This window comes from Monodon monoceros, unplaced genomic scaffold, assembly GCF_005190385.1.
Source record: "Monodon monoceros isolate NGI ecotype Baffin Bay Population unplaced genomic scaffold, NGI_Narwhal_1 Super_Scaffold_13, whole genome shotgun sequence".
Taxonomy (NCBI): Eukaryota; Metazoa; Chordata; class Mammalia; order Artiodactyla; family Monodontidae; genus Monodon; species Monodon monoceros.
Window position 1 is genome coordinate 29,945,086 of NW_021703769.1, and position 12,098 is coordinate 29,957,183.

Here is a 12,098-nt window from a genome sequence, read left to right on the forward strand (position 1 = left end):
TAGTTGTGGCACATGGCTCTCAGTAGTTACAGCGCACGGGCTTAGTTGCTCCATGGCATGTGTGATCTTCCCAGATCAGGGCGCAAACGCGTGTCCCCTGCATTGGCAGGCGGATTCTTAACCACTGTGCCACCAGGGAAGTCCCGTACGTGTATTTTTATTCTACTTCCTGCTTGCACGGTTTTCTTACACAATAGATTGCCTACTATATATAGGATTCTGCACTTGTTTGTTTCATTTAACAATGTACCTTGGAGATCTTTTTATAGCAGTACATAGTATTATTATTCTTTTTTTATTCTTATCCATTGTGTGGATATATTGTAGTTCATTTAGCAAACTAAAAATTACTGTGAAACAGTTCACATTAAAAAAGTGCTTAGAATTATAAAATGAGCATCTAAGTATTAATCATTCAACTTTTTAAAAATAAATAAATTTATTTATTTACTTTTGGCTGCATTGGGTCTTCGTTGCTGCACGTGGGTTTTCTCTACTTGCGGCTAGCGGGGGCTACTCTTCGTTGCGGTGTGCAGGCTTCTCATTGTGGTGGCTTCTCTTGTTGCGGAGCAGGGCTCTAGGCGTGCAGGCTTCAGTAGTTGTGGCGTGCAGGCTCAGTAGTTGTGGCTGGCGGGCTTTAGAACGCAGGCTCAGTGGTTGTGGCACATGGGCTTAGTTGCTCTGCGGCATGTGGGATCTTCCCAGACCAGGGCTGGAACCCGTGTCCCCTGCATTGGCAGACGGATTCTTTTTTTTTGTTTTTGTAAATTTATTTTGTTTCTTTATTTTTGGCTGTGTTGGGTCTTTGTTGCTGTGTGTGGGCTTTCTCTAGTTGTGGCGAGTGGGGGCTACTCTTCCTTGCATTGCGCAGGCTTCTCATTGAGGTGGCTTCTCTTGCTGCGGAGCATAGGCTCTAGACATGCGGGCTTCAGTAGTTGTGGCACATGGGCCTCAGTAGTAGTGGCTCGCAGGCTGTAGAGCGCAGGCTCACAGGCTTAGTTGCTCCGCAGCTTGTGGGATCTTCCCGGACCAGGGCTCGAACCCATGTCCCTGCATTGGCAGGCGGATTCTTAACCACTGTGCCACCAGGGAAGTCCAACTCATTAATCTGTGCTTTTATTTTCATTAAGTCCTTCCTTCTGCTTTTATTTGGTTTATCTATAACTCTTTAAGGGTGCTTATTAATTCTTCTATTTTCAGTCTTTTTTACAAAATTGGTATTAGTGGACTTCTCCTGGCAGTCCAGTGATTAAGATTCAGCGCTTCCACTGCAGGGGGTGCAGGTTCGATCCATGGTGGGGGAACTAGGATCCCACATGCTGTGCAGAGTGGCCAAAAGAAAAAAATAATTGGTATTAGTGTTTAAGTTATGAATTTTCCTCTGACTGCTGCTTTAGCTGTATCCTACAGGGGTTCTGACATTTAGTATTTTCACTGTTGATATTTTCTAGAAAATCTAGTTTCTTTTTTTTTTTTTTTCGGTACGCGGGCCTCTCACTGTTGTGGCCTCTCCTGTTGTGGAGCACAGGCTCCGGACGCGCAGACTCAGCAGCCATGGCTCACGGTCCCAGCTGCTCCGCGGCATGTGGGATCTTCCCGGACTGGGGCACGAACCCATGTCCCCTGCATTGGCAGGCAGACTCTCCACCACTGTGCCATCAGGGAAGCCCCATTTTTTTCTTTTTCCTCTCTGATTCCCCATTTTTGTACAATTTCCTAAGAACAATATTCCTGAGTTCTTATATGTTAAAAAACATTTTTTTTGGAGCCTTTATACTTGCTCTTTTTGCCTGGGTGCCCCAAAGATTCTTTGTCTTCTAGTAATATTACTAGACTATATATTTTAGTATATTGTTTTTTTCAAATGTATATTGAAATCCTTTTTTATTTTAGAAACATTTTCCTGAATTATATTTTTAAATAGCTATTGTATTTCATTGTTCTTGTTCCTTTCAGGTATGCCAGTTATGCACTACTTGGCTCTCCTCTGCCTGTCATCCATAGCTTTCTTTTTTCCCCCATAATCCCCTGAACATGGCAGATCCCAGGAAGCAGGAAAAGAAAAAGCACGCCCTGAAGATGAATCTTGTATTTCAGTGAGGTAGGAACTGCATCACAATGACACCCCTGGACTCAGTTTAGCTTAAGGTAGGAGAGAGCCTGCAGGCTATGAAGTTCATGAGGTTCACCCATGTGATTCAGATCTCTGCCTTCTGGGTGGTTTGAGGTCTTCCACCCCTGTGGAGCTGGCCCATCCTTCAGTATTCCAATACCAGTTGCTTGAGCCCTCATCCTGCCTGAAGTGGGATACTCGGTACTGCCCCAGCACATCATATGTCTCCTGGCCATCACTTGTTCTCATCTTCTGATTTTGCGGCATTGTCCTTCTCACTTGGGTCTCAGTGCATGTGGCTCCTCCCTTCTCTCTGCCCTGATGTGTCTGCTAAGAATACATGCTCTTTTATATTGTGTCTCTTGTTTTCTACATTATACTTAACACCTGGCACATAGCAGGCCCCCAAAGAATCAGGTATCTGGGTATAGCAGACTTTTACTAAAGTTTAGGGGGATAGAGGAGAGTTACAGAATCACAGAGCAAAAAACTTAAGATTGATTGTTAGACACTTGTGTTCCCTCAGTCTCTTGACCATTCCCCCCAAGGGGGTCTTCTCACTCCTAGTTCCCCCTGGTCCTTGGCTTCCCATCAACTTCCAGGTTGCTCCCTTCTGCTTTATTATTATTATTTCTTTTTTACTAAAATCTGTTTTTCCTTCTTCTTTTTATTGTGAAATATACATAACATAAAATTGACCATTGTAACCATTTTTTAAATGTATAATTTAGTGGCATTAAGTACACTTTTACATTATTGTATCTTTTTTTTTTTTTGACTGCACTGCGTGCCATGCAGGATCTTAGTTCCCTGACCGGGAACTGAACCTGCACCCCCTGCAGTGGAAGCGCGGGGTCTTAACGACTGGACTGTCAGGGAAGATCCTGTACTAATTTTTAATAGCTTTCTTCACCCCACCCCCATTATATGTGTTTATTTGTGTGTTTTATAGTTTAATGTTTCTTTTTCCCATCAGATTATAATCTCCAAGAGGGTTTATATTGTCTCTTGTTTTCTACATTATACTTAACACCTTGGCACATAGCAGGCCAGGTGAATGAATGAATTCATATTGAATGAATGAATGCATGAATGAATAGGTGGTTTATAGAAGCCCCTTGGGGCCAAGGATTCTGCAACATCACCAAGTAACAACTTTTTCTTTCTCCTGGGAAGCAGATAGAAACAATAGACTGTGTTATCTCTCAAGGTAGGTACTGCCCAGGATCACAAGTCCCTTTCCCAGGTGATAAGCTGCTTGTTGCGGCAAAGGAAACATCATGTAGCATCTGCAAGTTTCCTGCTGCAAGGCCCTCTGTGTTCAGAAGTTATGAGTTACACTGGCTTGCTTTCACATTTCTATTAATGAATAAGAATGATCTTTCCCCTCAGTGTTCTGAAAGAGGTTAGAGTTATGATTGGCTGTTACTACAGGCCTATGATTTCTGCCCCTAGGAAAGGTGAGTAAAAAAGTGGTCAGAACTCCTGCTCTTTCTGAAAGTCACCTGGAGATGGCTTTATCCATCCTAGTTATACAAGCCACACAAGCTTGAGGGCCCAGAAGTCTTTGGACCAGCAGAGATTCCACCTTCAGCTAGAGCTGGGAGCAGAGCATTCACTGTCTGGGCATTGTTTGTAATTGATACTTAATCAGAAGCAAAAGGACATTAAAACCCTTTGATCGGTCTCTGGCTCATGTGGCCCTGTAATATCCATGTGATAAAAACAAAGTAAGGGGCTTCCCTGGTGGCACAGTTAAGAATCCGCCTGCCAGTGCAGGGGATGTGGGTTCAAGCCCTGGTCCGGGAAGATCCCACATACCTCAGAGCAACTAAGCCCATGTGCCACAACTATGGAGCCTGCGCTCTAGAGCCCACGAGCCACAGCTCCTGAAGCCTGTGCGTCTAGAGCCCACGTTCCGCAACAAGAGAAGCCACTGCAATGAGAAGCCCGTGCAGCGCAACGAAGAGTAGCCCCCGCTCGCCACAACTAGAGAAAGCCCACGCTCAGCAACGAAGACCCAACGCAACCAAAAATAAATGATAATTAAAAAAAAAAAAATCTTAAAAAACAAAAGACAGGGCTTCCCTGATGGCGCAGTGGTTGAGAGTCCGCCTGCTGATGCACGGGACACAGGTTCGTGCCCCGGTCCGGGAAGATCCCACATGCCGCGGAGCGGCTGGACCCGTGAACCATGGCCGCTGAGCCTGCGCGTCCAGAGCCTGTGCTCCGCAACGGGAGAGGCCACAACAGTGAGAGGCCTGCGTACCGCAAAAAACAAAAAAACAAAAAGTAAGTCCTGGGCAAGAGGAGCCTTCTCTGATCCGGAGAGGTCCTAAGGTAGGTGGTCGATAACAAAATGATCAGTAAAAATAAGTTTCCTATGTCCATGAATAATGAGTTAGTACATATAATGAAAGACAAGATCTCATTCAGGATAAAGACAAAAATACAAAGTACCTAGGATCCGACATAATTAGAAATACATTGTGTCTATACAAAGAAGATCTATGAAATCTACTGAGATGCTAAAACCAGTCAGTGAAAGATTGATGAGGAACAGGACTTTTATGTAGCCTTTCAGTGAATTAGTTATTAGTTACAAATGAGGAAATAGTAAATTTATCGTGGAGAAACTGGAGGGCACCCAGTTTATCAAGTGATCGAAGTGAACATCCCCAGTAATGGGACAAATGGACATCCTGTGCCTCCTGATGTGCAGGAAGGACACAGTGTCACTTCTGAGTGTTAAAAATGTTTAACTTGGGTGCTTCCCTGGTGGCGCAGTGGTTGAGAGTCCGCCTGCCGATGCAGGGGACACAGGTTCGTGCCCCGGTCCGGGAAGATCCCACATGCCGCGGAGCGGCTGGGCCCGTGAGCCATGGCCGCTGAGCCTGTGCGTCCGGAGCCTGTGCTCCGCAACGGGAGAGGCCACAACAGTGAGAGGCCTGCGTACCGCAAAAAAAAAAAAAAAAGTTTAACTTGAATCTGATCAGGAGGATGAAACCAAACAAACCCAAATAGAGGAAAATTCTGACCTGCAGTCTTTAAAAATACCAAGGCAGTGAAAGGCCGAGGAACTGCTTCAGATTAAAGGAGATCAAAAAACATGACAACTCAAAGCAATGGGTGATCAAAGTTGGTTACTGAATCAGGAAAAAATTGTTATTGTCTGGGCATTATTGGGACAGTGATGGGACTTGGAAGCCACAGACTTTCAAGGGATTCATGGATAGAATTCGTGGGATTCTGCAATTCAGATGGGGAAAAAATGCATCTTTTTCACTAATTACTATCTGAAATTAAGTTTTAATTGTTCTTTGTTCTACTTTATTATATAAAATGTATGAAATGCCGCTGAGACTTTGTAGTGTATTGTGAAGTACCTGCATGGTTTAAACTGATTGCATTTTCAATAATAGTGTTTTCTCTTCCCTCTGTGTTGGTGCATAAAGGTCTTTCTGTTGGTAGGATTCCGTATTTACCCAACATTACACATATTTAAAGTGTACAATTTGATGAGATTTGACGTATGTATATACTCATGAAACAGTCACCACAATCAAGATAATCAACACATCTATCACCTCTCCCCTAAAGTGTGCCTTTTGTAATTTCCTCCCTTTTAAAATGTTGGCTACAAGTGACAATGCTATTAGCAGGATCTGATACTTGGTCACCAAAAGAAATTTTGGGTGTTTTAGTATCATTATAGAATTGATGCAGATACCTCAGATTATCATCTTTGCATGACACTATTTACATATTTATTTACTGAAACATTTGTTTAATACTTTAATGTATTTCAGTATTGGGTTTTGTTTTGTTTTGTTTCTTTGTAACCCTATGTATCTTTAAATGCCTTTAAAAACATTGTTCTGGCCTACGGACTTTACCAGACAGCCCAAGGAGTCACTGGCCCAAACCAAGTTAAGTGCTCATGTTCTAAAGAAACAGAACAGCCCCATGTGTGAGACCCTCATGTTCTGGCCTGTAGGGCTCTTCCACAGGCCAGTCCCCATATGGCCCTTTCAGAAACAAGCCAACCAATGGATGTGTGCAGAACTTCCTTCATGCTTTTTATTGCCTCACTCTTAATGTGAACAAAGTTCACCAGACATTTGGGGAAAGCCTACAACATAAAAGAGAAACTAAATAAACAGCAAGAAATGGTTTCAGAGGAAAACCATGCAGGGAACATAAAAGATTTTTTTTTTTTAAGAAGGCTTTCTAATTGCTCTCTTTAGTAATTAGCTTCAGAAAGATATCACATCCATAAAGCAAAACCAGGAAGAACAGATAACAAGAATGAGTTCTCAATGTTATTCCTTACATTAAAAATTAATTAGAAGATGTAGAAAATAAAGTTAAGGAACCTAAGAAACAGGATAAAATAAAGGGACAGAAAAGGGAAGGTACAGGGAATCTTGTTGCTTTGCCCAAAAAAAGGATCCGAGTACTTGGGATTTGCTAGCTAGTTCCAGAAGTGGGAGGCATGGTGGGGGCTGTGGACTAGTGTGGTAGATTACCCTGACTTTTCAACCCACCGTTTAATCACACCCTTGCAGTGTGAATTTACCTCACCTTCTGGACGAGGTGGAGTCTGTTTCCACTCCCCTTGAATCTGGACTAGCCTTGTGACTTGCTTTGGTCAATAGAATGTGGCAGAAATGATGGACCATTTGGAGCCTAGGCCTAAAGAGCATTTTGCTCTCTCATGGAAACCTGCCCAGCCATCATGAAAACAAGCCTAGGCTGGCCTGCTGGCGGATGAGAGACCACATGGGCAGAGATGATCCATCTCAGCTGAGCCCATCCTAGGCCAGTCAGTTCCCAACAGAATTGGCAACTGACTTCAAAGTCATGAGTGAGCTCAGATAAGATGAGAACTACCTAGCTAAGCCCAGCCCCAAATCACCAACCCACAGAATTGTGAGCTAAATAAGTGGTTGCTATTTTAGTCTGTTACATGTTGGGGTAGCTTTTTTTTTTTTTTTTTAAATTTATTTTAGGTTGTGTTGGGTCTTCATTGCTGCGCACAGGCTTTCTCTAGTTGTGGCTCACGGGCTGTAGAGCGCAGGCTCAGCAGTCGTGGCATACGGGCCCAGCTGCTCCGCGGCATGTGGGATCTTCCCAGACCAGGGCTTGAACCCGTGTCCCCTGCATTGGCAGGCGAATTCTTAACCACTGTGCCACCAGGGAAGTCCCTGGGGTAGCTTTTTTACTCAGCAAAAGCCAACTGATACAACTGGCTCCCTCTGCCTCCTTCTAGAGTGTTTTCCTATGTTGGACAGAGGCTAGAAAGTAAGAAACTGCATTTCCCAGATTTTTTTTTTCGGCCACGCTGTGCAGCATGTGGGATCTTAGTTCCCCGACCAGGGATCGAACTCGTGCCCCCTGCATTGGGAGTGTGGAGTCTTAACCACTGAATCGCCAGGGAAGTCCCTCCTGGATTCTTTTGCAGCTAGAGTTATGAGTATTAAGGTCTGACAATTAGATGCCCCACCAGAGATTGGGGGTGGGGGGCAGAGGCCATCTTCCTGCTGTCACTTATGCTGACAGCAAGGACACAGAGATGCAAGGTCTAGAGCCAGTCTCAGCAGCCGGACTCAGCATATTCCTGCATCAACCAGATGTTGAGACAGAGCCATGTGGAGCTGAGGGTGGCAGCAGTGGCCTCCTCAGTTCTGACCATGGTTATGGTAATGTGCTGTTGAACTCAGTTACTCCAGTGGCAGCCTTCTGACTCCTGCTTCTCCATTCCCCCTCACCATTTTGCACCAGCTAATTCCCTGTATGAAATTCCTTCCTGTGAAAAAACTGACTCTGCCAAGTGTTGGTGAAGAAGAGGACTGTGCTGGAGAACCTGGATCCATCGATATACTTGCTGGTGGTAGTATAAAGTGGTGCAACCACTTTGGAGAATTGGTTGGAAGCTTCTAATAAAGCTAAACATACCCTACCCTCTTGTTCACCAATTCTTAAATGCGTGCATAACTCCACAAAAAGACTTATATGTGAATGTTCATAGCAGCTTTATTCCTAATAGCCTAAACCCCGAAAAGGCTGAATATTCCACTAAAAGTAGAATAAATAAACAAATTGTGATATATTCATATAATGGGATACTGCTCAGCAATGAAAGAGAAATTCCTGACACACGGAACAACATAGATGGATGTCAACAATGTTGTGTAAAAGATGCCAGAGACAAAACAGTATGTATTATATGATTCCATTTATATTAAATTCAAGATCAGGCAAAACTAAACAATGATGATGGAATCAGAATAGTGACTGAGGATGGAGACTGAAAAAGGAGTACAAGGGAACTTTCTGGGGAGATGGAAATATCCTAGATCTTGATCTAGGAGCTGGTTACACAGGTATTTACTTGGATAAAAAGTAATCAATTTTCACAGTTAAAATGGATGTATTTCACGAAATGTAAATCATGCTTCAAGAAACAAAAACCTTTTGTGCACATAATACCTACAGTGATTTCTGTTTTCTGCACTGAGCTTCAGATCCTGGGGGAGGGGCCCTAGGAAAAGAGACAGCAAGAGGGCCTGAAAGCAAGTCAGGCACCAATAAGGGTGACAGGAAGCTGGGGTCTTGGAGGGATGTGGCCAGGGAATGGCCTTCTGTGTTGGGGGAGGTGTGTGAATTTTAGGAACTCCAATATCTAACTTTGAAGGCATGTCCTACCCATGCACTCATTTCCCTGTTTTTCCCCAAACTGCAAGTAAATGTCTGTTGCCAAGCAACTTATGTCAGTAGTTCTCAGAAAGGAAGGGCAGGATGGCAGCCCCTGAGTGGCAGGTGATGAGTAACACAATGTCCTGAGGTTGGTGAGGCCACACTGACCATAGGGGGCTGGATAGCCCCAGAGGCGCTGGCTGCAGCAGGGATCGGACCCATGAGCTGACACAGACCAAGTCCCTTCCTCCTCCTGAGACCCCTGAGAGGTAAGGTGGACTCATACCAGACCAGACCCTTTTATGTCCTTCCCATGTGGCTGGGCGAGGCAAGGGTGATTCCAGGAAGCCAGAGGACTCAGAGATCCGGCACTGTAGAAGAGAAAATACTAGAAGAAAAGACACCAGAGTGTTACCAGTAGTTTTTTCTGGGTGGTGGATTATAAGTATGAATTTTGGTTTTCTTCCTCAAACGTTTCTGTTTTTCCCCATACTAACTTTATAAGCATGTATTAATTTTTCATAATAAAGTTGACAGTGTGAAAAAATAAAATAGTTTAAAGAATAACAATTTTAAAACTTATTACTTGAAATGAGGTTGTAAAGGCAGGGATTATATTTTGTTTTTCAGTTTGGAGAGTCCCCTGAAGGAACTTAGACATTTGAACATGTACATTTTTGGGGCCCTCTGGCACTATCTTTGGGCCTGACTTTGGTCTCTGGGGGGAAACATGAGCTGGTGGTTGCTGAGTCATAGCATGTGAGCCACAGCCTTCCTTGGAGCACTGGTCTGGAGACATGGGCCACCTGCCTGGGGATGAACTTTACTGGTGAGGGGGCCTCCTAGGACCTCAATGGAGCGGGGGGCAACCTGTGGTATAGATCACTCTCTGGACTTGCCTTTCCCCTAATAAATGCACAATGATCAATAAATTTTATTCATGAAATAGGGTGGGATGCAGTCAACAGTGAAAGATAATATAAATAGCTGGATAGAGTCAAAAGATGATTTTTAAATTTCACTTAAAAATTTTCATTTTCAAATAATTTCAGACTTACGAAACAGTTGCAAAAATAATACAAATGTTTACATCTTACATAACCACAGTACAATGACCAAAACCAGAAAATTAACCGTAATAGAATATTAACTAATCCAAAGGCCTTAGTAAGAGTTCATCATTTGTTCCACTGATGTCCTTTTTCAGTTTCAGGGTCCAACCCAGAATCCCACATTGCTTTTAGTTGTTATGTTTCTTTATTCTCCTTTAATCTGGAGCAGTTCCTCAGTCTTTCCTTGTCTTTCATGTCCTTCACATTTTTGGAGAGTTATTCTATAGATCAGTGCTGTCCAATACAACTTTAAAGAAACTGGCCAATAGAACTTTCAGTGATGATAGAAATACTCTATATCTATGCTGTCCAATATGATAGTCATTAGCCACATGAAAATAGCATTTGAAATGTGGCTAGTGGGGATGAGGAACTGAATTTTACTTTTTTTTTTTTTTACATCTTTATTGGGGTATAATTGCTTTACAATGGTGTGTTAGTTTCTGCTTTATAACAAATGAATTTTACATTTTATTTAATTTTAATTAAAATAGCTATATGTGGCAAGTGGCTATGGTATTGTGTAGGACAGCTGTTGAATGTTCCTTATTTTGGGTTTCCTCAGATTATGAGTTTTAGCAAGAATACCATAGAGGTGATGTTGTGCCCTCCTTTGGTTCCCTGAAAAAGGTGGCAGGAAACTACCTAGACCTGGATTTTTATTGTGGCAAAATATACATAATGTAAAATTTACCATTTTAACCAGTTTTAATTGTAAAGTTCTGTGGCATTAAGTACATTTACATTGTGCTTTCATCACCATCATCCATTCCAGAACTTTTTCCTCTTCCCCAGCTGAAACTCTCTACCCATTAGACCCTAACTCTCCATTCTCCATTGCCTCAAGTCCCTGGCAATCACCATTCTACTTTCTACTCTGTGAATTTGACTACTCTAGATCCCTTATGTAAGTGGAGTCATACAGTTGTCCTTTTGTGACTGGCTTATTTCACTTAGTATAATGCTGTCAAAGTTCATCCATGTTATAGCGTATGTTAGAATTTTCGTCCTTTTTAAGGCTAAATAATATTCCATTGTATGTATATACTATATTTTGTTCTATCCATTCATCCATCAATAGACATTTGGGTTGCTTCTCCCTTGTGGCTATTGTGAATAATGCTGCTATCCTGGTGGCCAGTAAATGAAAGAGAGCTATGACTGCACCCTCAAACTCGGTACCTCTGCCAGTGTTAATGGTAGTAGGACTAACGGCCTTCCAGACAATGGTTTCACAGATGTTGGTGGCAATAAAGAGGGAAATCCCAGACCCCAAGCTGTAACCCTTCTGTAGCAGCTCATCTAACAGCAGCACAATCAAACCAGCAACAAACAACTGAATGATGATAAGGAGACAGATTCCAGAACCCATTTCAGCGGGATCCCCGTACATGCCCGTCATGACATACACAATGGCTTGCCCAATGGTAATGATCATACCAAATAGTTTCTGGGCTCCATTGAATAGGGCTCTATCTTTGGGTGTATCTCCAACTCTGGGCTCTATCTTTGGGTGTATCTCCAACTTCAATGATTTTGGCTCCAGCTAACAACTGCATAATCAAACCAGATGTTACAATAGGGGAGATACCCAATTTCATTAACATTCCTCTGTGGGATGCAAGAATAACTCTCATCCAGTAGAAAGGATCTGCAGAATCTGATGACATGATTCCAAACAGTGGTATCTGACAGCATACTAAGAAGATGAAGAGAGTTATAGCAGTCCGTAGTACCTTCTCTCCAAACTTGATTTTCCTTTCATGTTTCTGAATTTCTGGTAGAACTGCACAGAAAGGTTTGATAACTTCTAAAAATTTGATGCCCATGGTGGCGGCTAGGACAGCCGGGCTGGGCCCTGATACCTCCGCGCGGCCTTTGCTCGCGTCCCGCGGCTTGGGCCTCGGGGCCCACTCCCGACACGCTCCGGGCTGCCCCGCCTATTTTTACTTTTTTGAGGAACTGCCGTACTGTTTTGCATAGCAGCCGCACCATTTCACATTCCCACCCGAAATGTATAAAGGTTCCAATTTCTCCATATCCTTGCTGACACCTCATTTTGTTTGTTTCTTCTATAATAGCTGGTTGACATTTGCTGTAGACTGGTTTTGTTTGCTCCACCCCCCCCCATTCATATATTGAAAACTAATCCCCAATGTGACGGTATTTGGAGG

At 43.1% G+C, this 12,098-nt stretch overlaps 1 pseudogene; it reads right to left on the bottom strand.

Annotated features, from left to right (window-relative positions):
• Nucleotides 1-8,636: 8,636 nt before the first annotated feature.
• LOC114894272 lies at nucleotides 8,637-11,753 on the bottom strand (annotated as a pseudogene).
• Between the last annotated feature and the right edge of the window lie 345 nt (nucleotides 11,754-12,098).